At 38.8% G+C, this 27,567-nt stretch overlaps 1 long non-coding RNA gene across 3 annotated transcripts in view; it reads left to right on the forward strand.

The window, feature by feature from the left end:
- The window catches only part of LOC139006897 (uncharacterized), a 78,043-nt gene that overhangs the window by 12,733 nt on the left and 37,743 nt on the right, over window positions 1–27,567 (forward strand). For 2 of the 3 annotated variants that reach the window (XR_011470807.1, XR_011470806.1), the window contains exon 4: window positions 25,882–26,118. This is a non-coding gene — a long non-coding RNA (uncharacterized lncRNA). Of the gene's footprint in view, window positions 1–24,834; window positions 25,308–25,881; window positions 26,119–27,567 lie in introns of those variants that run through there. The other variant, XR_011470805.1, reaches the window with a different exon arrangement.

The following is a 27,567-nucleotide window of genomic DNA, read 5'->3' on the forward strand; positions in this document are numbered from 1 at the left end:
CTCATGGTTGATACCAGGATTTTCATCTGAGCAACTACAAGAATGGAGTTGACATTTTAGAAGGCAAAGGCTTACGGGAGAAGATGAAGGTTTTGTCTATACTGCTGATAGTTGAGGACATGTGGTCGAAGATGGAATTTTATTTGGCAATGTGGAGGCCATTAGGGACCTTCACATGAACAGGCTTCCATAGACAGTTGGAGACAAAGCATAATTGGAGAAGTCTCAAGAGTGAATAGGTGATAAGTGGAGAATACAGGCAAATATTCTCTACTTCATGGATAAGTTGGTGGTTAAGTAGGTACATGTGGTAGTGGGTGCTTGAGAACATTCTCTCCCAATTGTGTCTATTTTCTCAGCTGGGTAGGTAAGAAGGTGTTAAAGGTTTGAGGAAAAGGTAAAATATATTCTATAGTAGTCTAAGAAGATGAGTAAATAGAAAATGAAACTGTTAGGTTTTATGATTATTGGCCCTAGGTGTTTACACTATATTAGTGGACACAAATTTAAGGTTTTTCTGGAGCTGCTCTATGCCATGTGGGTGCAGGCCTGGAGTAGTTGGATTTTGATTTAATAGAATTAAGAGCCAGCCAACTGCATCAGAGAGAAAGCTGGGCAAGGGAGATAAATGTTACTGGCAAGGGAGCAATTGTAAAAATGAACCATGAATCAAAACTAAGTAAGGAGGGGAAAAAAAACTGAGTAAGGAGGAAAATGAGGGTTAAAGGCAGTGAAAATGGGGTACAATGATTAGATTATAGGTCCCTGTAAAATTGATAAAATATTACTACTTACTAGTTTTTTAAATGAAGATACTAAACTTAAGGCACAGAAACCTCAATTAATAGTGGCTCTTGAATCTCTTTGCTCCAGAACTCAAATATCCACGTATCCTTTTCTATACTGTCATTTGTTATACTTAATGCCACTGACACCCACTAAACTTTTATGTGTAGTAAGGAATTTCTGTTCTATTACGAATCCATTTTTTAAACTTTATTTTCTTCCTATACTCTTGTTAATTTTTCCTAGTCATGACTACACCTGCTTTCCACTAAGATTCCATTTTCATAGTAAATTTTATCATTATAAGCCCTCAAGTTACAGGATGAGGGGGGAAAATAGGCAGGCAAAATATAATGATTGCATGAATTGATGCAGAAGAAAACACTTGACAAAATCCAATACTCATTTATAATTTTAAAACTCAGCAAGTTAGGAATAACCAAAAGCAACCTCATCTTAATAAAGAGCATATAAAAAACACCCATAACTATTATTCTTTTTTAAATAATTTTAAAAATCACACATTTGTGATTCTTTAATTGTCCAAATATTCAAATATTTTAATGTTTAAATATTCAAATATTTAATATTCAAATATTCAAACAAGGGGACATTGTTACCAACCTCACAGAAATAAAGAGAATTAACAAATATAACAAATTTATACCTGTAGAATAAATAAATTGGATTAAATGGGCAAATTCCTAAAAAAAGACACAAATTACTGACTCAAGAAGATATAGAGAATATAAGTAGGTTTTTAACAAATAAAGAGAATTCAAGATTTAAAAACTTTTATGAAGAAAATCCTAAGATCAGATGGTCTCCCAAGAATTCTACAAAAATAAAACTCTTTGCACCTAAAAAGTGGTTTCAACAAAGTCACAGGCTAAAAGATCAACACAAAAATCAATGTTATTTCTATATAGTAACAATGAACATGTGAAAACCAAAATTAAAACACATTTATAATCACTCCAGAGAAAATGAAACGTTTGGGTATAAGCCTTACAATACATGCACACTATCTGTAGGCTGAAAATTTCAAATACTGAAAAAAGAAGTCAAAACAACCAAAATAATCAGAGAGAATTATCATGTTAATAGATTGGAAGGTTCAACATAGTAAAGATCAGTTCTCCCCAAATTGATCTATAGGCTTAATTTTATTAAGGAAATGTGAATTAAACCACAATTAGCTATCACTACATACCTATCAGAATGGCTAAAATAAAATAAAAATATAGTGACAACACCAAATGCTGTTAAGGGTGTAGGGAAATTGGATCACATATGTATACATTGCTGGTGGGAATTTAAAATTGTGCTACACTGGAAACCAGTTTAGCAATTTAAAAAATTTAACATGCATTTACTATAAACACAAAGTCCACTTCAGCATTTATCCAGAAAAATGGAAATTTGTTTATATAAAAACCTGTACATGAGTGGTTCATAACTGTGTTACTTATAGTTACCAAAAATTGGAAGCAATCCAAATGTCCTACAATGGGTGAATGGATAAACTGTGGTACATCCATACCACAAAATATAACTCAGCAATAAAATGAACAAACTATTGATATACACAACAACGTGGATGAATCTCAGAGAATTGTGCTGAGTGAAAAAAATTAACCTCAGGATGTTGTATACTATATAATTCCATTTCTGCAACAGCCATAAAATGATAAAATTACATAAATGAATAATTTATTAATGGTTTCCAGGAGTTATGCACAGCAGTAAGGATGAATGGGAGGGAAGTGGATATGGTTATATAAGGAATCTTTATGGTGATGGGACTGTTTTGTATTCTGACTAGTGGTAGTGACATAAATCTACACATGTGACAAAATTGCACAGAATTAAATACACATACGTGCACTGTCTCAAATGAGTGTGTTAAACTTGTGAAGTTTGAATAAGGTCGATGGATTATATTCAATGTCAATTTTCCAGTCTGATACTACAGTGTACTACTAGAGGCCCGGCACATGAAATTCTAAACTGGGGGGTGGGGGGGAGGGGGTTCCTCAGCCTGGCCTGCACCCTCTCACAGTCCAGGAGCCCTCGGGGGATGTCCGACTGCCGCAGAGGCAGGAGAGGCTCCCGAAACCACCACTGCACTCGCCAGCCGTGAGCCCAGCTTCTGGCTGAGTGGCGCTCTCCCTGTGGGAGCGCACTGACCACCAGGGGGCAGCTTCTGTGCTGAGCATCTGCCACCTGGTGGTCAGTGTGTGTCATAGTTCCGCAGTTTGGTTGATTTGCATATTAGCCTTTTATTATATAGGACTAGTGGCCCAGTGCACAAATTCATGCACCTTGAAAGGAACTGTAGGCTGCAAGGCTGCAGTGGGCACATGGGTGGGTCTCGGCCCATCCTCTGCACCTGGCCCTTTCTGCCACAGCCCCCGGTCCCTTGTCTACCAGTAGCCCCGCTCCCACCACCGCCGGTCCCATGCGCTGACAGCGCCGGCCCCACTCGCATCTGCTGACAGTGCAGAGTGATTGGGGCCAGCACCAACAGTGGGTGCAAGTGGGACCAGCGCTGGCAGCAGGTGTGAGCGCCAGTGGGACCATGGCGTACAGGAGCAAACAATTTTCAGTAACCACTAGAGGTTCACCCCACGCGATGACAGCGACCGGTGCCCACCTTGGTCTGGCACCCTCACTCATCTGCTCCACCATCCCACCATGGCCAATGCCTGCCATGTTCCTCTCTCTGCCACCTGCTGCTGATGCCCACCAAGTTTCGCACGCGCCCTCTGGTGGTCAGCACACGTCATAGCAACCAGTTCAGTTGTTCGACTGTTCAGTCTATTTGCATATTAGGGTTTTATATGTATACTAGAGTCCCAGTGCATGAGATTCATGCACTTGGTGAGGTCCCTCAGCCCAGCCTGCGCCCTCTCACAGTCCAGGACCCCTTGGGGGATGTCCGCCTGCCAGCTTAGGCCCGATCCCCCCACTAAGCTGGCAGTCAGACATCCCTCTCGCCATCCGGGAACCCTCAGTCTTTACCACCCACCTTCAGAGAAGCGGGAGAGGCTCCCGCCACTGCCGCTGTGCTTACCAGTCAGAAGCTGGGCTCGCTGCTCCTTAGCACTGCCTCGGAGGTGGAAGAGGCTTCCGCCACTGCCGCTGCGCTCGCCAGTGGTGAGCCTGGCTTCTGGCTGAGCAGCGCTCCCCCTGTGGGAGCACACTGACCACCAGGGGCAGCTCCTGCATTGAGCATCTGCCCCCTGGTGGTCAGTGCGTTATAATGACCGGTAGTTCCGCCATTTGGTTGATTTGCATATTAGGCCTTTATTATGTAGGATAGATAGTTATCCAAGATGTTAACACTGGGGGAATCTGTGTGATGGATATAGAGAATCTTTCTTTCTTTTTTTAAATAATTCTTTATTGTTGAAAGTATTACATATGTCCTCTTTTTCCCCCCATTGACCCCCCCCAGGCCACCCACTCCCCCACCCCAGGCCCTCACTGCCCCATTGTCTGTGGCCAGGGGACCTGCATATATGTATACAAGGTTCTTGGTTGATTACTTCCCACCCACCCACCCTCCCCCACTTTCTTTCTTTATTGTTTCTGTATAATTGCATGTGAGCCTCAATATTAAAAGTTAAATAAATAAATTACAATAACAGTGGAGGGGGGAGAGAAGGCTTTCCTGTGGAGATCAGATAATTTGAGAAACATTGTTTATGCTTTAGAAAGGAAACATACACAGTAAGAATCAAACAATTCTACATCTGTAACTTTTGTCAAAAGTGACACACCATTTTGGGCAAGTGAAAGAAATAAAACAGCAGCATACACTTTCAGCTTTAACATTAATCTTTTAGACTATCCCTGGCCTTTTCTCTGGCCAAAATGAAAGAAATCTTCAAATCCACTGTGAAGCCTTTCTTAGGCTGAGAAAAGTCTCTGATACCTTTTCAAAGCAGCTTAGCGCCAGGCATCTTTGAGTATCCTCTAAGAGTCTGTTGGCAATTTATTAGGAAATGTTCTTTAAATTTCCTTCTGACTGTACCCAATGAATTCCCATTTTAGCCAGTTCCTCACTGCTCACTGACCTTTAGCATAACAGAGAGAGGTCTTTCAGCACCTGACCATCTGTAAAACCAAATTTAGATGAGACAAAGAATCCTCAAAGCTGGATTATCTGACCCCCACACTAGTTTAATTTCCTAGCATCTTCAGCTGCCTTCCAAAGAATGTACCCAGGCCTGACGTTTCTACATTCCAAACTGCCAACCTCTAATGATCTCTCCCATCTCTAAACTGCTTTAACACATTACCTATACTAATGTGTTTATTTTAAACTGAGGCATATTTATATGCCATTGAAAAGCATTGATTTCAAGAATAAGCTTGATGCATGTTGAAAATGAGTTCACCCCTGTGGAAACATCATAATCAAATTATGGACATTTCATCACCCCAAAAAGTGCTTTGGCCTCTTTTACCAGCTCTCGGCCCCCATTATTTGCTTTCCATCACTATAGATTAGTTTTGTCTGTTCTAGAATTTTACCTAAATAGAAGCATAAAGTGTGCCTGACTACTTTAACTCAGCCTAATATATAGGGTGTCCCCCCAAAATGTATGCACATACTTGGAATAATTATAAAGGCAGTGTTCATTAAAATACATTTCATTTTCAAAACTGAGCTATCAGGTGTATACATTTTGGGGGACACCCTGTATTTTTTTAATGTACATATCTTTATTTTAACATTTCAAAGAATCACATACTCATTCTGACAGCTTTACCAGGCATGGCCACCCAGTAAGTGACACGCACACTCAGTACTGAGGAGGTCATTGAGCCGCTCCCGAACTGATGGGCCACTCTGCCCACAATGGGACCCTGAGTTCACCTTCCACAAGGACTCCTTACTCCAAACAAGCTGCAGGGCAGCTCAGCATGCTATTTTTCATATTTATCTGCATAGTGTGTGTACTAGTAGTTGTTTATTTCTATTCTATTACATTCAAAGTGAGCCAAAAGTAGGTCTATAGTTGTTTGTATGGAAAATTATATAATAATTAATTATTAATAATACAAGAATAAACTGTGTTTTACATACAACTATAAATCTACTTTTGCCCCACCCTGTATATATAATTTATCTACTCACCTGTTAAAGGACATTTGGATTATTTTTAGTTTAGTCTGTTACAAATAAACTTGCTGTGAATATACATGTACAAGTCTTAGTATGTGATCGTATGCTTTTATTATTCTTTGGCAAGTATCTAGGCTCTTATAATCAAAGTAGGGGCCCAGTGCTTGAATTGTGCACCTTGAAAGGAACCGTGGGCTCCATGGCTGCGGTGGGCACAGAGGTGGGTCTCGGCCCATCCTCCACGCCCCCAACCAGCCCCTCCCACCACGGTCCCTGATCCCCTGTCTGCCGGGGGCCCCCGCTCCTGCTGCCATCACTCCCAGGTGTTGACGGTGCCACCTGCTGATGGCGTGGAGCAATTGGGGCCAGCACCAGCAACAGGTGCGAGCGGGGCTGATGCTGTCAGTGGGGGCAAGCGGCAGCTGCTACCCCAATCGCCCCTCAAGAGCAGGGGCAGGTGAAGAAGTTCTCAGGGGCAGTCAGGGCCGGCAGCCGCCGCTCGCACCCACTGATGGCACCAAGCGATCGGGAGCGATGCAGGGCGCCAACAGCGATGCTAGTCGTGGCTTCAGTGCCAGCAGTGGGTGCGAGCGGGGCCAGCGCCAGCAGCAGGCGCAAGTACTGGGCGAGACCACGGCACACTGGAGCAAAGAATTTTCAGTAACCACCAGAGGCTCACCCCAATGACAGTGACCGGTGCCCCGCCTTGGTCTGGCGTCCCCCACTCACCTGCTCCACCATCCCACGATGGCTGACGCCTGCCATGTTCCGTGCACACCCCCTGGTAGTTAGTGCATGTCATAGCTACCGGTTGTTCAGTTGTTCAGTTGTTCTGCCGTTCAGCCTATTTGCATATTAGCTTTTTATTATATAGGATGATAGGTATTTACATATATAAGAACTTAACTGACTGTTCGTCCGTTCATTTCCCATTCAACTGGTAGCTATGATGCACACTGACCATGAAGGGTCAGACACTCAATGCACAGGCATAGAAACATGGAACATACTGATGAATCTCAAAGGGAAGGCAGGAGGCGGGAGAGCAGGAAGAGATTAATCAAAGATCTTATATGCATACTAGAGGCCCAGTGCACAGATCCGTGCACCAGTGGGGTCCCTCTGCCTGGCCTATGGGGATCAGGCCAAAACAAGCAGTCCAACATCCCCCGAGGGGTCCCGGATTGTGAGAGGCTGCAGGCCAGGCCAAGGGACCCCACTGGTGCATGAATCTATGCACCAGGCTTCTAGTACTTTATAAGGCACTGCTAGACTATTTTACATTGCCACCAAATGACATTGAGAGTTCCAGTTTTCCTACACTCTTGATAACATTACTTAGTCTTTTTAAATGTTAGCTATTCTAGTGGGTGTGTGGTGGAATGTCATGTGGTTTTAAGTTGCATTTCCCTAATGACAAAAAATGTTGAAAATATTTTATGTCTTTATTAACCTTCATATATCTTCTTTTCTGAAGTGTCTGCTCAAACCAAAAAACAAAGAATTACCATCACTGTAATAAATCAGAATGTATATATATGGGTTTCAAATATATAAATTGCCTAGTTTCTTAGCAAAGTATCTATATTTCACATGTACCAAGGTAAAAGCATTAACTGTAAGAATTTCCACCTTAATCATGCTCTTATCAAAAAACTTCATCCCTGGTTCTCTTTTTACTCTTGAAATGCCCACAGCTCAATAGATCTTACAAGGAGACGTGACCAAAGGAGATCCCAATAATAATTTCACCCCCACTTATACTTAAGGGTTGGGAAAACTACATGAGTAGTAAATTCTAAATCTGTTTTTGCTCTCCATTTTCTTTCCTCATAGTCTAATGTATCTTTAGTGATTTATCCTCTGAAATGGATTGGCCTCGGGAGACGTTAGAGGGGGTTTTGTAATGACTTAGGAAAAGTACCTTATAATCTTGATACATATTTTATGTAATAATGAGAAAACATATGAATAGGCATTTTACTCTGACTTAAAAATTTAATTCATATATATGTATGCGGGGACACACAAATAAACATGGATGAATGGATGGATAGATGATGATGATAGATAGATGATAGATAGATAGATGATAGATAGATAGATAGATAGATAGATAGATAGATAGATAGATATGGATGATATATAGATGGATACCAATGGTCTATACATAATGAAAATGAGGTTCCAAAACATTATTCTGACATCTGTAATTCTGAGAAAGAGGTTGTTCAAATTGTTCTGGCCCATTCTTTATACAAAATATGACCTAATATTGTCTTATATAATTTAAGTATCTTTTGAATGTTTTTGTGCTTGTAGGTTTTTAAATACAATCCCAAAATAGCTTCTGAGTATGTACCCCATGCTATGTTCTACTGCAGTGATCCTGAACTCTAGCTGCATATTAAAATAACCTCTAGGAAGCTTTAATAAAATACCAATGGTCAGGCCTACTCCAAACTAAATCAAATCAAAATCTCTGGGTCTGAGACTCAGAGCACCCAGATGATTTTCACATTCAGTCAGACGGAGAGCCATTGTTCTAGAGCAGGGTTCTCAAAGTGTGATCCATGGACCTCTGGGGGTCCCTGAGACTCTTTCAGGGGGTCTACTTGGTCAAATGTCAAAACTTTCCCCAAATTCCTAAGTAACTACTGAATAGAAGTTTAACATGCAATATATACATTTTTGTAAAATTGCATTGAATTGAATGAATCATGATTTTGATTTTCATTCAGCTTAACACAATGTTGTTTCTACACCAGTATATTCTTTGTTAGAAAGTAAAAAAAACTGACAATAAAGTGACAGATGTTCCTATACTTTCAATTTTACTCAAAAGTTTGTAATAAGAAAACAAATCATTATTTTCAAGTTCACTCTTCTCTGCTTCTTGAAGCAATTTTGTGAAAAAGTTTCAAAAGCACCACTTTAACATAAAGAAGAAAATAACTTTTCTAACACTTAATAACAAAGTGTTGGAAACTAACTAAAAGCAGGAGGAATAGAAATGGAAGCTGAGGTGATTTTCGCCTTTGGCCCTTCAGGGAGTGTCCTTGGCTGTGTTCTTGCCAGAAGCAATATCCAACTATTTATGTTAAGCAAGTCAGCAGCTTGAGGTGAAAGCAAGCAGGCTTGAGGAAGACCTCTCTATACACTATATTTAAAAAGATGAAGACAAAAATAGAAAGAGGAAATGATCCAAAAAGGAAAACTGGAAAATATGTTTTTTGGAGTCAGAGGGGACTCAAAAGCCATATCCAAATCGTACTGAGCTGATAAACATGGCCTGGGGGGAAAGAACAGTGACTTAGCATTACTGGAATTCAAATTAAGTGCGTGCCACTTCTCACAGTGTAATATGCACCAGAAGTCGGAGAAATGCAAATTAAAACATTCACGAGAAATCATTCTTGGCCTATTTGACTGGAAAAACATCATGAAATTTGATTATATGCATTTTTTCAAAGGTATAAGGAAATACATATTTCTTCAAATGTTATTTGAATATAAAATGGCACAGCTTTTGGAGGATAATACCCATTATAAGTTAACATGTACAGTCTTGACCAAGTAATTTCAGTTATCAGAATCTAGCCTTGAGAAATAATCAAACATGAGCACAGACATATTCACAAAAATGTTCTTTGCAACATTGTTTGTGGCTAAGAGACTGAACCTTGAAAACCTCTTGTATGCCGTCAATATGGACATAGTTAAATACAGCATGGTCCTTTGTATTTAAGAATAGTGAGGTGGCCTGGCCACAGTGGCTCAGTGATTGAGCGGCAACCTATGAACCAGGAGGTCAGGGTTCAATTCCCAATCAGGGCACATCCCCAGTGTGGGGTGTGCAGGAGGCAGCCAATCAATGATTCTCTCATTGTTGATGTTTCTATCTCTCTCCCTCCCCCTTTCTGAAATAAATAAAAATATATATGTTTTTTAAAAGAATAGTGAGGTGGATCAAGATAATATGTACTCCCCAGTTGAATAGAAATACCTCAAAAATATATGTGCATGTATATATGAGTTTGAATACATTTTTAAGTAATTTCCTATGCTGGGGCATGTAATGTGGGAAAAAGATATTGAATATAGATATAGATATATGGACATTTAGACGTATTTATGGATATGTAAATACAACCATATGGACATTTTGAAGACAAAGCAATATTCTGTTGCTGCTTGTAGGAGTCAGAGAAGGGAAAATTTCCACAGAAGAGATTTGGAAATTTTCAGAGAGACTATGAAATCTTGGATAGAAAACTTAAGAATTTGTATCCTTGTAGTGTTGTAGGACTGTCGGAGTGGCATACTTTCATCTTTTTTTCTCTGAAGGTTGCAATTTGGGAAGATAAAGTAGTGTGTGGGAGTGAGTAGCTGGAGAGATACAGATATAGACAGTTATAGTTATAAATACAAATAGATATAAAACCAAAAAAAAGATTTGGATTTGAAACTATGGGCATGATGCGTTAGGAATGTATTTATGTCACACAATTGGTGAGATATTGACCCAAAACTATCTTGACTTCTTTAAGATGAACTTATAAATTAGGATAAGTTGGGGGTAGGGAAGAAATGTCCAGATAAAATTTTTAAATTTACTCTAAAGCATTAATTTTTCCTGCACTCTAGAAAATATTTTAAATTATTGATATCACTTTTATATTTTGGGGTTAACATCTGAAAGTTTTATTATGTGTATAAATGGTTGCAAAGGATATAATTTCTTTTTTAAATATATTTGTATTGATTTCAGAGAGTAAAGGAGAGGGAGAAAGAGATTGAAACATCAATGATGAGAGAGAATCATTGATTGGCTGCCTTCTGCACACCCCCTACTGGGGATCAAGCCCACAACCTGGGCATGTGCTCTGACCAGGAATCGAACCATTGCCTTCTGGTTCAAAGGTCGATGCTCAACCACTGAGCCATGCTGGCCAGTCAGGATACAATTTCTTGTGTGTTTCAAAGAATATTTTTAAAATAGAATTGTTCCATCATGTTTAATGTGAGTCAAATGAATCTAAATAACATCATAATTTGAAGAATACATACACAAGCTGTCTTTTGTCAGTCAGAAACCTTACATCATTCCTTTTTCTCTTTGAACTTACATTTTCATTCCCCAGTCCCCAAAAGAATTTGATTTTAATGCAATATATTGTTATGCTTGAAAGTGTTTTATTGATCAACCTGTCATATTCTCGTCAATAAAATATGTATATAAATTAAATTTTTAATTTTCCAATAATTTATAGCAATATTAAGTATGACAGCCTTTCTTCTGGATTGAATTATTAAAATAGCTTTTAGTTAATAATCAATGAAAACATCAATATTTTAAATGTTATTAGAATGAATAAACATAAAAGTAAAATTTTATTGAGAATTCATCTCATTGAAATTAGGGTATTCTTTATTTTTCAATTGTTTATGTATCCACAGATGATTCTTTTATTTACAATGACTGAGTCAGTGGAAATTAATAGCTAAAAGAAGAGATATATTAGACCACTATTAGGAGCTGGACTTACAAATAGTGTTGTTAAATGAATCATTTACAATAGAATCCACAATGTATTTCTATTAAATTACCCAACTGTAATACCTCCAGGGTTATATGTGCCCCAGTTTGAAAATCACTGTTGTAGAGTACATCAGGATAACATAAAATAATGGTGAAGTAAGTTCCATGAAAAAGTTACTAAGAAAGGGATCAGTAACATCATAGTCTCAGATATCTATACAGTACCTATATCTATAATGTGCACACAATGGGTAATAAATAAATCTAATAACATAGGGTGATAGCCTCATACTGAACACCACAGCTTAGAAAATGACGTGAAATAACTCTAATGTATTCCAAATGAACAGCTATTTGAAGGCAGGCAGGGTAGGACTCTGTGTCATACCTATCCTATCCATCTGACTATGGTAGCATACTGAGAAGCAGTTAGAAAAATATCCTAGAAATCATGAATTGAAATAATATTATTATTAAAATAATCACAGATGACAAGGCCAGTTAGAGGAATTTGATTATGCTTTTTGGCACAGATTGTAAATCTTGAAGAAGTCCCAATAAATCTCTTTCCCACTATTGTTTCAAATAATAACCCTTAAATTAGGAAGATGAGGGCAGTTATGCACAGGCAATGACGGCTTTAAGGAGGGTTGCATTACTTACAGCAAGGTTGAGCAAAGGAATACTAAAGCTCTCTGTGGGCAAACTCATTCCTACGTGAATTTGTCTTGCCAAGTCCTAACCTCCCAGGGACAAATTGAGTAAATGGGGCAGAAAGAAGCTGATAGTTTAATAGTTTAACTACTTCAGCTCCCTATACAGGAAAGAAAGTCAGTGGGAAATAAGTATTCCCCAGTAATATAGAATATAAAACTAGAAAAGCGTCAGCAGACGATATTAATTAGGAAATTAACTACCTAGACATTTTGCTAGGAGTCTATTTTCCTCTTAAGAAAATTGTCAGTGAGGTTCTTAATTGCACCTGCAAATAATTTCAACTCTTCGAAAGAAAATGAAATAGGAGAAACCACTCTAAAGCTATACTTTCTTTTTTTAATTAAAAATTTGAGTATAGAATAAAAACATATCAAATTCAGCAGATCATAAGGGTAAACTGTGAGAAGCAAATCTGGGTGATCTTTAATGAGAGAAAAAAAATGATTAATTCATAGATATGGAGCATTTTCCACGTGCCAGCCACTGTTCTAGACGCTGAAGATATAGCAGTGAATGCAATAGATAAAATTCCCTGCCCTGATGAAGCTTCTGTTTGGAAGAAGGGTAGAAAATAAACAGTGTGTGAAAGTAATAAGTCCCATGGAGAAAAATAACAACTGATAAAGGCTACACGATGTGCTGGAGGTGTGTGGTAAATGGTTACAGACTTCTGGGGAGAGACCCAAAGGAAGTACGACAGCAAGGCCTATGTATATCTGGCAGGAAGGCATCCAGGTAGATGGGACATTAAGTGCAAAGACCCTTCAGGAGCTCACTGAACAAGTACGACATCAGCATGAAGGCCACGTGACCAGAGTGTAGTGAATGAGGGAGAGGGTAGCAGGTGATCAGGTAAAAGAGATACAGGGTCCACATTTTAAGTTTCACCTTCAGTGAAAAGGTACACTATTGAAGGATTGTGACTAGAGGACTGACATAATCTTACTTCTCAAGAGGGTCATTCTGGTTTCTGTTTAAACTAGTGATAATTGCAATAATACAAGACAATATGAATTTAAGTGCCATGTATTTGGATTCTGGATAGTACCTGCATGCAGAACCAACAGATGTGGGCTGTGGGAGAAAGAAGGAATCAAGGATAAATCCAAAGTTTTGACCTGTGCAAACTGAAGGACTGAGTTGTCATTTACTGAGATGAGAAAGATTACAGGAAAAGCATATTGAAAGATTTTGAACATATTAAATATGAGATTAAATTTCTAGGTGAAACTGTTGAATCAGTAATTAGAGATATGAGTTTAGGAGTCAGTGCTGTTTGATAGAAAATATAATGTGAGTCAAACATGTAATTTTAAATTTTCCAGTAGCCATTTTAAAAAGTTAAAACAAACAAATGACATTGATTTCAGTAGCATATTTATTAAACAGTAGCTCCAAAACATTATCATTTCAACATGTAATAAACATAAAAATTATTAACATGATATCTTATGTCATTATAAACTAAGTTTTCAAAATCTGGTGTACATTTTGCACTTTGTAGCGTATCTCTGTCCAGTAGCCACATATGACTGATGGCTAAGCTACCTTGTTGGTCAGCATATGTGTAAAAAAGATAGATGACTACAGAGGGAACCCTCTGAAGAATTCACATCAAAAACAAAACCAGTAAATAAACGAAAAACCTGGTACAAAATATAGAAAGAAGAGCACTGCACTTTAAGATACTTTGGGCAGCAAGTGACAGCCGCAAACTTCAAACCCCAAATGAGCTTAAAGAAAGGTATGTATCCGCCATCAGAGGAAGTCCTGAAGGAGGGCAGACTCAATCATGTCATCAAAGACCCAGGTTCTTTTCATGTGTTTACACTGTCATCTCTGTGTTACCTTTATCCCAAGGCTGGTGGCAAAATGGCAGCAGTAGTCACAGATATGACATCTTCACATAACAGAATTCAGAAGTAAAATAAAGTAAAGCACCTCTTCTGGTGTGTCTCTCTCTTAATTAGTGAGAAATCTTTGCTAAGACACCATCCCCCAATAGGATTCATTTTATCATCTCAGTCAAAATTGAGTTAAATGATATTCCTCAATCAATCACTGTCAATAAGTGGATATGGGTAGCTCCAGTCTGGGTAAGATGAAGAAGGCTCTCTCCAGCTGGACTTTCCCACTGAATGCAATAATCAAACCAGGACAATATGGTTGAAACAGATAATTGAGATTTAAATTTTGAGACAGATTTAGGAAGAAGATAGGGATTCAAATCATCCCTGAACCAACAGTGAGTTTAATCTTTTTTCCTCCAGTATCCCACAGCCCGGTTTCAAGTCAGGCCTAGAACCAGATGTACACATTGGTATGCATAGAAAGATCTCAAAAAGAAATGCTGTAATTCAGGATTGAGGAGAAAGTCTACTGTTAGCAATAGCCATGGTAGCAGGAGCCCACAGGCACCTAAAACTCAAAGAGGAACTTTCCTCTTGGACCGAGGTATTGTGATTCCAAGAAGGTGGCAAAAACCTCTATATTTATTTCTCTCTCTCTCTCTCTCTCCCTCCCTCCCTCCCTCCCTCCCTTCCTCCCTTTCCCCCTCCTCCCTTCCCTCTTCTCACCCTCCCTCTCTTGTCTCTCTCTGTCTGATAAAAATAGATAACCACAGAGAGAACTTTCTTCGAAGTTGGTACAAACTTTAGTTTGGTCCTGCATTTGAATACAGTAGTGGGCTGGAGCTGCACATACATGGATCTGATCCTAAACAGCGTATCAAAGATTTTGATAACTGAACTGAGAAATAAAACCCTGGCCAGGTCCCAGACTAGCCACTAGATGTGAGACAAATTTGCATAGCTCAGCAAAGGTTTTGAAACAAAACTAGCATTGAAACCATGACTCATAGAAGGCTGAATAAAATTAGTGGCTTGAACCCAATAAAGTCAATTGCCTGCTAAATAAAAATATCAGTAATGTTTATAACTTTAAACAAGACCCAGTGTCTCATAACAATATTCAAAATGCTTATGTTAAAATCCAAATTACTGAACATATGAAGAACCAGGAAAACTTCCACCCACATGGGAAAAGAAAATAAACAGATTCCAATCCTGAAATGACACAAATTTTGAAATTATTTGACAAAGATTTTAAAGACAGTTACTACAAAAATGTTCAACAAGAAAGTGTGAACAATGTTCAAATAAATGAAAAAATAGAATGTGTCAGCAAATAAATATGATGTAAAGAAGACCAAATGGAAACTTTAGAACTAAAAACTACAGTGATCAATATTTAAAATTCACTGGATATTCTCAGTAGCTAAATGCAGATGACAGAAGCAAGATTCAGTGAATGTTGCCGAAACCGGTTTGGCTCAGTGGATAGAGCGTCGGCCTGAGGACTGAAAGGTCCCAGGTTCGATTCCGGTCAAGGGCATGTACCTGGGTTGCGGGCACATCCCCAGTGGGAGATGTGCAGGAGGCAGCTGATCGATGTTTCTCTCTCATCGATGTTTCTAACTCTCTATCTCTCTCCCTTCCTCTCTGTAAAAAATCAATAAAATATATTTAAAAAAAAAAAAAAAAAAAGATTCAGTGAATGTAAAGATAGATTAATCAAAGTCATCCAGCCCAGCTGGCATGGCTCAGTGGTTGACCTATGAACCAGGAGATCACAGTTCAATTCCTGCTCAGGGTACATGCCTGAGTTGTGGGCTTGATCGCGAGTAGGGGAAATGCAGGAGGCAGCTGATCAATGATTCTCTCTCATCATTGATGTTTGTATCTCTCTCTTCCTCTCCCTTCCTCTCTGAAATCAATAAAAACATTTTAAACATTTAAAAATATAGAAATCATCCAATCTGAGTAGCAGAGCAAAAAGATTGAAAACGTAAACAGGGCCTTAAAGATCTGTGAGACAAGAGCAAAAGTTCCAACATTTATTTAATCAGAATCCCAGAAGGAGAAGAGAAAGAGTGTAGTACAAAATATAACATTTGAAAAAAGAGTGGCTGAAAGCTTCCAAAATTTGGTAAAAGCTATACATTTACAGATTCAAGAAGCTTGAAAAATCTCAAACAGGGTAAAATAATTTGATATCTTAACAGCCATGCTAATACACATTATATTCATACTGCTAAAAATAACTGAAGAAAATAAATCATGAAAGTATTGAGAGAGAAAAAAGTAGGGGAAAAATAATTAGAATGACTGGATTTCTCACCAAAAACCAGAGTCCAGAAGGAAATGTAACATTTTCACAGTGCTTAAAGAAAATACCTGTCAACAAGAATTTTATATCCAATAAATATCCTTCAGGAATAAAAGTGAAATAAGGACATTCTCAGGTGAAGAAAAATTAAAATAATTATAGACCTACACTAAAAGAATTGCTAATGAAATTTGTTCAGATAGACAGGAAGTAAAACCAGAATGAAACTTGGAACATCATTAATAAAGAAAGAGCATCAGAAAAAATAGATATACCAGTAAATATATATTATTTGCCTTAAGAGTTCTTTACAATATGATTGATAGTAAAAGGTAAATATTATGAATTATTTATAGGTTTTAAATAATGAGGTATATATTGTTGGGGTCCAGCCCCAGCAGGTCCAGGGATCCCCAAAGGTGTGGACGGAGTCGGCGAAGAATGAATGACATGGAAACTGGGTTCAGTTCATCAGCATAGCGAGGTTCTCCCTCCAGAATCTCCAGCGAAGTTCTGGTCAGGATCTCCAACCAAGTTCTGGTGCCATGTTCTCTCGCTAGGTTCTCCAGCCAGGTTCTCCAGGTTCTCCAGCCAGGTTCAGTCACCAGGTTCTTTTGCCATGTTCTGTCTAGGTTCTCCAGTGAAGTTCTATAGCCAGGTTCTGTCCAGGATCTTCTGCCATGTTCTCTGGCTAGGTTCTGGTTAGGAGCTGATGAGGATGTGATGAGGATCTGATGAGGATCTGATGGGGATCTGATGAGGATCTGATGAGGTTCTGATGAGGATCTGATCAGGTTGAGTTGAGTTGTTTATTGTCTTGTTACATCCGTATTTATACCAGCCAATTTTAATCCTGTCAATTTCTATTACAAAGGTTAGGGCGTTTCTTATCTCCATTCCAGGGAGTAATGATTATGTAGCTTAACTACCCGCCTGGCACTTAATTAAGGGGTTGTATCCCCTCCCTAACCTCAGGGAAAGATCCCCACCTGGGGAAACAACCTTTCTTGGAGAGGTGACCTTGGTCAAAACACATGGCACTAAGGAGAGCAAACATTAAGAACAGTATGCCATATACGTCAGGTACCTCGAAACATATGCTGTGCAGATGTTTCCTCTCTGCAGCAAGGATGGACCGGCTCCCGGCAATATATATGACAAGTACATCACAAATGGGTAGGATAAGGCCACCTATATTGTGAGAAGATTTATATATTCTGTTTTAAGTAGCCAAGTATTGATTTTTAAACTATAAAAAGTTAAGTATGTGTATTATAATGCCTACATCATCCATTAAAAAAGTAAATCTAAACAAAGACAAATATGGAAAAACATATAGAAAAATTAAAATGGTAGCCGAAACCGGTTTGGCTCAGTGGATAGAGCGTCGGCCTGCAGACTGAAGGGTCCCAGGTTTGATTTCGGTCAAGGGCATGTATCTGGGTTGCGGGCACATCCCCAGTGGGAGATGTGCAGGAGGCAGCTGATCGATGTTTCTCTCTCATCGATGTTTCTAACTCTCTATCTCTCTCCCTTCCTCTCTGTAAAAAATCAATAAAATATATTAAAAAAAAAAAATTAAAATGGTATACTAAAACCATGTTTACATAAGCCAAACTTGGGCAGGAAAGGAGAAACAGAGGAATGACAAGCAGAGAAAACTAGCAGGAGAAAAAATGGTAGACGTCTAACCAAATATATCAATAATTACATTTAATGTTAATGGTCTAAAGATGTCAACTAAAAGACAGAGATTGTTATAATATATTTAAAACTATGATCCAACTATGTGCTGTTCATAAGAAACTCACTTCCAATATAATAGTACTAGAGGCCCGGTGCACAAAAATTTGTGCACTGGAGGGGGTGGGGGGAAGGTCCCTTAGCCCGCGCCCATTTGCTGTCCAGGAGCCCTTGGGGGATGTCCACCTGTCGACTTAGGCCCACTCCCCAGGGGATCAGGCCTAAGCTTGCAGTAAAACATCCTTCTGGCAGCCAGGAAACCCTCAGGGGATGTCCGACTAAAGGCTTATGCCCCCAAGGGAGCTGTGATGAGGAAGCTGGGGTGACAGAGGAGCCACACTGTCCCACCCCGCCGCCCTGGGTCAGGTTGCACATGGGACTCCCGCCACCCCAGGTGGCAAATAGCAGGCCCGGATGGCAGCGGAGCAGGCAGGATGGCGCTGACCTGCCCTGCCTGCAGTATGCAAATTAGCCACCATTTTGTTGGCTGTTAATTTGCATATCACGCTGATTAGCCAATGGGAGGTGTAGCAAAGGTACGGTCAATTACCATGTTTGTCTACTATTAGATAGGATAGCTACATTAAAAGTAAAAGGATGGAAACAAAGGAATACTATACAAACACTAGTAAAAATAAAAAAGCTGGTATATCTATAGCTATGTTAATTTCAGACAAATTAGACCTCAAAGCAGAGAAAATTAACAGAGTAAAAGAGTGACATTAAATATTGATAAAAAGGATCAACTCTTCAGAAGATAACAAACCAAATAAAGTGTGCATCTAACAAGAGATTCAAAATACATGAAGACTGAAAAACTGACTGAAAGAAAAATAGACAAATCCATGATTACTGATGGAAAGTTCACCCCTCTCTCAGAAACTGATGGAATTAGTAGACTGAAAATAAGTATATGGAAGAATTATCAGTAAACAGTATTAACTGGCACTTAATACATTCTCTATTCAACAAAATACACACTATTTTTAATTAAATATGGAATATTGCCAAGATAGACTATATCCAGTATATATTAAAAAACACTGAATAAATTCTTAAGAATTGAAATTGTACATATTATTTTTCTGATCATAATAGAATTAAACTAGAAATCAATAGAAGACAGTGGGAAAATCCCTTCCCAGAAAACACTTGGAAATTACAGAAGACACTTCTAGAAATCCATGGCTCAAAGGAAAATCTCAGTTGAAATTCTAAAATGTTTTGATCTTTTTGAAAATGAAAATCAACATATCAAAAAATTTGGGATGCAGCTAATGCAGGTTTAGAGAGAAATTTATAGCAGCAAAATGCTTATATTAAAAAGGCAGAAAGGGTTCTGGAGAAGCAAGATGGCGGCGATATAGGCAGACGCGTCCCAGGTCTTGTCCCGGAGCAAACGGAGTAAGCAGCTGAAACTAATAACACCCACCCCGAATTGGCAGATTTACTCAGCTGGTGAGACGGTTTGCAGCCGAGAAGGGCAGACCTCCCCTGGAAAGGTTAAAAACCAGGGATCTGGGCAGGAAAGTTTGCCAGACCTGAGCCCAGAGGGTCGGAGGGAGACCGCATGGCAGACAGCCGCGTCTCTTGGGACAGACACAGACTCTGACCGAGGTAAGGAGTTCCGCGGGTTTGCTGGCGCCAGGAGATTTGAGATTTGGATTTTGTGATTGCGGAGAACTGAGACTAAAGGGGGCATCCTGAGGAACTGACCAGACCATGCAGTGCCCATAAGAGAGGAGCGTTTCCCAGATCATGCAGTGCTGGTAAGAGAGGAGCGTTTCCGCGGCCGGCCGGCGTTTGTCTGTTTCTTTGTTTTCACTGAACCCTGCTCATAGGACAGTTCGGATACAGACACTCACCTGTGCTGAAGAGAGGGTGAAGGTGCAGACGAGGGGAATCTGGGGAGAGGCTGAGGAAAGAGGGGGAGCCGGAGGAGGTGGCAGCGAATTGAGTGCTGAGACACCCCTGGGCCCAGGACTGGGGCAGCCAGTCCTCCAGAGGGTGGAATTCCTCCCCCTAGCCCCCCAGGCAAGGAGCACAGCCACACCCAGATTCCACCCTGTATGAGATAAAGGATTAAAACAAGCTGATTAGTCCCTGGGAGTTACCAGGGTCTGGCCTATAGAGGGATTTTCAGTCCCACCAACAACACAGAGCAGGGTAAGGATTAAAAAAGGATAGAGAAGCTGTATAGCCTCAGAGGCCAACCCAAAAACACTGCCACCCAGAGGCTGAGCCACAAACTGACTCTTAGGGGAATACAAATTAAGGCAGACTGGATCACAAATACGGCCTGCTTTAAAATCAGGACTGTGATTTACAACACGGAGGAACAGTGTAATGCAGGGAAATTCAACACTCTCCTAAATACCTGGCAGGACTAAGGTGAACCAGGCTGAAGAGTAGAAGAACCGAAAGACCATCACTACTGCTTCACAGACAAAAAAGGGCTAAGGGAGTTTATCACCACCAAGCCAGCCATGCAAGAAATGCTAAAGGGACTGGTGTAAAAAGAAGAAATATCAAGCTCAGAAAGAAAACAGCCACACACACACACAAAAAAAGAAATGGCTACAAACAAGTACCTTTCAATAATAACTTTAAATGTAAATGGACTAAATGCTCCAACCAAAAGACATCGAGTGGCTGAATGGATAAAAAAACATGACCCATACATCTGCTGTCTACAAGAGACCCACCTCATTAGAAGGGACTCACACAGACTGAAAGTGAAGGCATGAAAAAATATCTTTCACGCAAATGGAAAGGAAAAGAAAGCTGGGGTAGCAATACTTATATCTGACAAAATACATCTCAAAATGAAGGCCATAACCAGAGATAAGGAAGGCCACTTCATAATACTAAAAGGATCAATACAACAAGAAGATATAACCCTGGTAAACATAAATGCACCCAATGCAGGAGCACCCACATACATAAGAAAACTTCTGGAAGATATCAGGGGAGAGATCGACAACAATACAATCATAGTAGGGGACTTTAATACACCACTGACATCACTGGATAAATCCGCTACACAAAAACTCAACATACTTGGAGAAAATATGTTTTAAATCATACATCTGGAAAAGAACTTAAATATAGTCATATATTCTTGAAAAGAATATATAAAGATCTGTCATAACTCAACAATAAAATAACCCAGTTAAGAAATGGGCAAAGGACTTGAACACTTTACCAAAATGTATATCTGTAAGTCAAAGAAGCATGTTACACAACATCAGTCATTGGGGAAATGCAAATTAAAACCACAATGAGATACGAGTATCTATTTGTAAGAGGGGCTAAAATTTAAAAAGCACTGACCAAACCATGAGCAGTAGATGTGAAACAATGGGTACTGTCATAAATGCTGATGGTAATGCTATATGATTCAGCCACTCTAGAAGACAGTTGGTCAATTTCTTACAATGTTAAATGTACATATTATATGGCCATTAATCCTACTCCCAAGTATATACTCTAGAGGGCTATAAACTATGTTCACACAAAAAATGCTGTATCAAATATTTATTCATAACCACCAGAAATTGGAAACAATGCAGATATCCTTCAACAGTTGAATGAATAAACAAATTTGGGTACATACCTAAAATAAAATACTACTCAGCAATAAAAAGAAACAAAGTATTGATACACATAATAATTTCAAAAAGCATTGTTTCAAAAGCATTGTGCTAAGCGAAAGTAGCCGGACTCAAAGGTTACAGCCTGTGTGATTACATTTATGACACTATCAAAAAGATAAAATGCTAGTAACAGACACTAAATCAGTGATGCCAGGGGCTAGGAGTAAGGAGGAGGGTAAGACTGTAAAGGAATAGCACAATGGAGTATTCTGGGGTGATGGAACTATTCAGGAAGGAAGGAAGGAAGGAAGGAAGGAAGGAAGGAAGGAAGGAAGGAAGGAAGGAAGGAGAGAGAGAGAGAGAGAGAGAGAGAGAGAGAGAGAGAGAGAGAAAGAAAGAAAGAAAGAAAGAAAGAAAGAAAGAAAGAAAAAGAAAGAAAGAAAGAAAGAAAGAAAAAAGATGCCAATTGTATGTTCATTCAAATAATAAAATTTAAAAAGTAGTGGAATGTATGAGGCACATTGCTGCCTATATAGGGGAGTGCGGGGTGAAGATGAGTATAATTCAACCAAGTAGAAAGGAGTTCTTTCAGGGAGTGGGTAGAATGGGTGTTCAATACACAACCAGCAGTGACCATGATAAGCATAAACTAAAGGACAAATGAATGTAAGAAAGTGGCTTAGATCTGTTAGAAATTCAGCAATGGATAATTCTAGATTAAACTGAGATGTGTGAAAAATGAACTTCGCTTACTTTTTTGTTATTTGGAGCAAATATAAGAAAGCAACAAGCCCTCTGTTAAGGACAGATGGTGTAAGATTAGATGACAGACAGCATTGTCTACCTAATTGCTTTTATGCCTCTATTTTATCTGTCAAGGAGATGACCTGATATAAATTAAAATGGTGAGTTCTGAAAACAGAATGTACTATATAACTCCACTAGAGTTAAATATATGTGGATATAGAAATAGATATATGGATATATAGACACACATATTTGTGCATAAAAATAATATGAGAAGGGCATACACTTGAAATGTTAACAATTGTTATTTCTAGATGTAGGAGTCTCATTTTCTTTTTGCTATGCATTGTATTTCCTGTATATTCTGCAAGGCACACTTACCATTTCTAAAATAAAACAGAACAAATAAGTGATTTTAAAATGAAAAATAGGGTAAAAAAACTTTAGAAAAACAGAAGCTCCAGGTGAGTAGTTTCTCAAAGAACATATAGATTTTATAAGAGTTACAATTTAATACACCCCAAAGCACTGAAAAAAATTTTGGAGAACAGAAGATATGCAAAAGTTCCAATCTTTAAAAAAAAAAAAAAAAAAAAGTCAGCTTCTGAAAACAGCAGCCATATTGTACACCTAATTATTGAAAGAACAGACTTGGAGAATTTAGAGAAATGCCAGTAGGATGCCAGCTTAGGCTCACTAGAGCTGTCATAACAAGAAGTGATGGCTGCTATGTCCTCAGACTTGATCTGTTCAACACTTTTTTTTTCTCTTCCTGGTGATAGACTCTTGATGTTATTTTGGGAAACTATTTTGGATATTTAATAGACTCCTAAAGCTTACCCTGGCCAATAGTTAACACATCTTTTCTCCTAAAACCTGGTCCCTCCAGTATCTTTCCCATCTCAGGAAGTAGCAAATGCAACCTTCCAGGGGTCATTCCTGACATTGTCGTCTTCCTCATATTCCACCTTCAAACCCATCTGCAAAAGCTGTTCTTTTTAACTTTAAAATACATCAAAGATCTGACCACTTTCTGCTACTTCCACCCACACCCACTACCACTCACCATCTTTTCTCACCTGGGTTATTACAATGGCCTGTAAGTGAAATTCCTACTTGTATTTTTGGCCACTAACACTCTACTATTTTTTTAAAAACACTAGTTAGGCCATGTCACTCCTATGACTCTATTTCACTCAGAATAAAAACCAAGGTTCTTACCATGGCCTTCAAGGCCCCTAATGAAATGCTTTGCTGTCTTCTCTTCTTCTTCCTCTCTCTCTCTCTTTCTCTCTCTCTCTCTCTCTCTCTCTCTCTCTCTCTCTCTCTCTCTCTCTCTCTCCACTTGGCTGTAGCCACGACCTTGAACCAGACATACCCAGTTCTTCCTCAGGGCCTTTGCTCTTACTCTTTCCTCTCTCTGGAATGTTCTGCTTCTAGATAAATGCCCACAGAGCTGGGGTGGCCATATATCCTGGTTTGCCCAAGAGGGTCCCCATTTGTGCCTGCTATCCCAAAACAGGAACAATCATAAAAGTATCCCCATTTGGCTGATAAATCAGATGGTCGCCCTACTTGTGGGTCTCTGCATCATCTCTCAGGCTGCTCAGTCTCAACTTCTCCCTGAGGATTCTGACACCTGATTTAAAAGTATAGCCCCACTTACCTTCTTTCTTCGTTTTGTATTGTGGGGGTTTTTCTCTATGGCTCTTTTCACCTGACACACTCTATTACTTTCTTACTATGTTTATGGTCTGTATTCTGCCACTATGTATGCAAGCTCCATGAAAACAGACACCTTGCATGTTTTATTTTCAATATCATAGCCCCAGCACCTAGAACGGTGTCTAGTCCAAAGCAGCTCTCAATAAATATTTATGGATAAGTGAATGTACAAATGAATGCCTGGAAACTTGTTTTATCACTAGATATCAAAATAAAATAAAAAACGTATCTTTGGGGGCCTTGAGGAAAAAATAAATATTCTATGAAACATTCCTTGAAGCCACATAATCCAATATGCCTTTTTATCTAATTAAAATGTATTATCCTAGTCTTAAAGGCTGTTAGAGTTTTAATTTAAATATTTTGTTCAAATAAACATACATAATTATATAATATGACAGGATTTCTTTATTCATTTGGTTGAAAATGATAAAAACTTAACCTGAACTTCCAGAAATAAGGAAAAATAGGAGGGAATGTTTATTGGAAAGATGCTGTGGAGTCTCACAGAAATGCAGGATCAAACCTCAGCAGAGTAGCTTCTGGGATTGTTAGAGCCTCAACACAGTATTTTAATCACAAACAAGATTCTTTCTTCTCTGCTCTGCTCCTGCTGTATTTTGACCTTATTCTCTCATATTGCAAACTGACTGTAGAAGTGCTTTTTCTTCTAGCTCCCAGCTGTAATTTAAAAAAAAAAGTTCTTCGACCCCAGCTTGAATCACATCCACTATGGAAGTAGAGGAGGAAGTACTGCAATGGCTCTCCCACCACCCAGAATCATCGCTGTGGTCAGAGCTGCTGGTTCCTGCCACTGAAGACAACTCTTCCCATATCAAAATTCACTTTGATACCTTTTTGTGTTTTTAAAATGCTGCACAATGCTATAGCCTATTCCAAAAATTAATAAACTGCAATATGTTGTTTGTTCTAAATGTGCAAGATTTTTTTCTATACATTAAGACTCTGATTCAGCACTTTTATAAGCTCTTTGCAATTTTACTACCCAGTAGTCGATTTACTTTGCTTTAATAAGACACATTACTGAAATACTATACATCCCATAGTCATAAATACTCTCTCTTTTTTCACTATGTTAAATAGTGATATATATTTTCAATTTACCTATGGTGAGTGTTAGAATATGGCAGCTATATTTGTATTTCATGATGTAAAGTGAATGATAATATTGCACATGCTGATTTATTTCCTTCTTTTCTATCCACAATGATCTCACTGTGCTATTTCAACTTAAAAATATGAATATTGAGGTACCGGCTGTTTTAATGCTAGAGAATACTTCTTTCCCATGAACCAACAGTGTTACTTATAAGAAGAGAGAGACAGAAAAATAAAGAAAAGATTTCTCAAGGCCACCTAAACCAAATAAACCAACAACAACCGCCAATACTAGTTAAGTTTTGACAACATTGCAAAATTTCTTTTTTAAGGTACAAGATACAGAAATTCCCAGGAAAATAACAAAATCAATTAAAGCGTAAATCCTTACAAATAGCATTGCCATTATGATTATCATGTTTTAGACACAAAAATCCCTCATCCACATTCCCCATTAAATTTGCTGTATAACTTGTGCAAAGCAAATACTATAAATTGAACTACAATGTTGTGGGTGATATGTAGCTGACAATTTTTTTTCATCCTGTTTTTTCAATGGGTTTTCACTTAAAAGAAATCTAACAGATCTTATCTCCTTTTAGAAAAGCATGCATGCCGGGACTGAAGCAGTGATTTATGCTATGACATAATATGTTTTTGACACAAAAAGTACTTGTCAAAAATCAAGATTCAAAAACAACCATTCTAAGTGTTTTAAGGGGAGCGAGGAAAACCTGACTTTCATGTCAATAATACAGCTGGCATAAATAATGATGGAAAACTGACAGCTACCAGATGTGATTTACCAGTAGATGCTTCAAATCCCTAAAAATGAAAAGGTAAGAAACATCAATTTTGTATTTTATAGTAATTTTGCTGTAATGTAATTGAACTTCTCATTGTAACAAGTGTCATTATAATTGTATTAGTAATTGGTGAGTCATATCATGAATAACCTGTTTAGCTGAATTCTTGTTTTCATAGTATAGCTGCAGCTCTGCCTCAAAATTGAGTTTGAGTTGGCACTTTGGAAGACTAGATTTAATCTTTCATCTTCCACCTGTCTCTTATGAGTAATTTTATTGTAAAAATACACAAAAGGAAAAATTACAAGGTTAGGTGATGACATGCAGTTTTAACTGGTCGTGGGTCCTCAAAAACAGTGACGATGAACTGGGAAGATGTGGCTTTTCTGAAGCCTAGAGGAAAGATAGCGCGCTTTCATAAAACTGCAGAGAAATGTTTGTTCTAAAAAACGACTCCAGGGAAATCATGCCATTGCAACATATTTTCCTCAAAAGACTCATCCTCTGCTCTGGGACTTCAAAACTTCCCATTTGTACAGATTGACTGCTTCATTCTGGTGTAATCTATGTGCTCTCTCACTCCGGTTCGTTTTTACAGGACAAGCTGTAGGTAGGAATCAGTAGAGAGGGCTTTCTCTCTTTCTCTTGACCACCTGCCCACCCAGTCACACAAAATGCCAACATTTTATCGGATCCACTATCATAAAGCTATGATTGTATGCTAAGACTTTTACCTTCATTTTAGAAATAGACTAACTATATCCAAGCCTTCCTAGTTTGGGCCAGCTATAAAGTACTAACATGAAGCACAAATACCCGGGCTTTCTTGCACACTCACTTGAATACCTTTGCCTTTTCAAAAGAACTTTGCCATCCATAACATAGGCTGGCTAGGTGCTCTCACCAAATCCATCTATCCTCCTTTCTGAGTTTGCTACTCTATCTCATTTCCTAGCCTTTCTTGACGCTAGCAGCGACCATGTGACTGAGTTCTAGCCAATAGAATGACTGTGACTTCCAGATTGCATGCATAGCAAGCTTGCATGCCCAATTGACCATTTTTCTTCTGCATCTGTCAGCTGAATGGAGAGGTCCCTGAGAACACAGAGGAAGGTAGAGCCAGGATACTAGGTTGGGACCGAGTTGAGTCCATGAATGAGCCTGTGGAATACTGCTCGAATGCCATGCGTGTGAGAAACTATCATTGTGTTAAACAATTGAGACTTGGGGGAAATTTGGGAACTTATATAATTTAATAGCTAGAATAACCTTAACTCAGACACAGCCCACTCCTAAATCTGAGAGGTAACAGGGTAGAGAGTGATCTTATGGCTTGCTGTTCAGGAAGCATTCACTACCCTCTTCATCCCACGTGGGAAGAATCTACTTCCTGCATTACCTGTTTTGACCAATGACATGTTAGCAGATGTGAGGTGAGTAGTGGCCTTCAATATGCTTGTGTAGTTGCCTTGTCTGTGGTGT

The sequence above is a fragment of the Myotis yumanensis genome, unplaced genomic scaffold, assembly GCF_028538775.1.
Source record: "Myotis yumanensis isolate MYYU_CA2020_CCGP unplaced genomic scaffold, mMyoYum1.0.hap1 SCAF_3, whole genome shotgun sequence".
NCBI lineage: Eukaryota > Metazoa > Chordata > Mammalia > Chiroptera > Vespertilionidae > Myotis > Myotis yumanensis.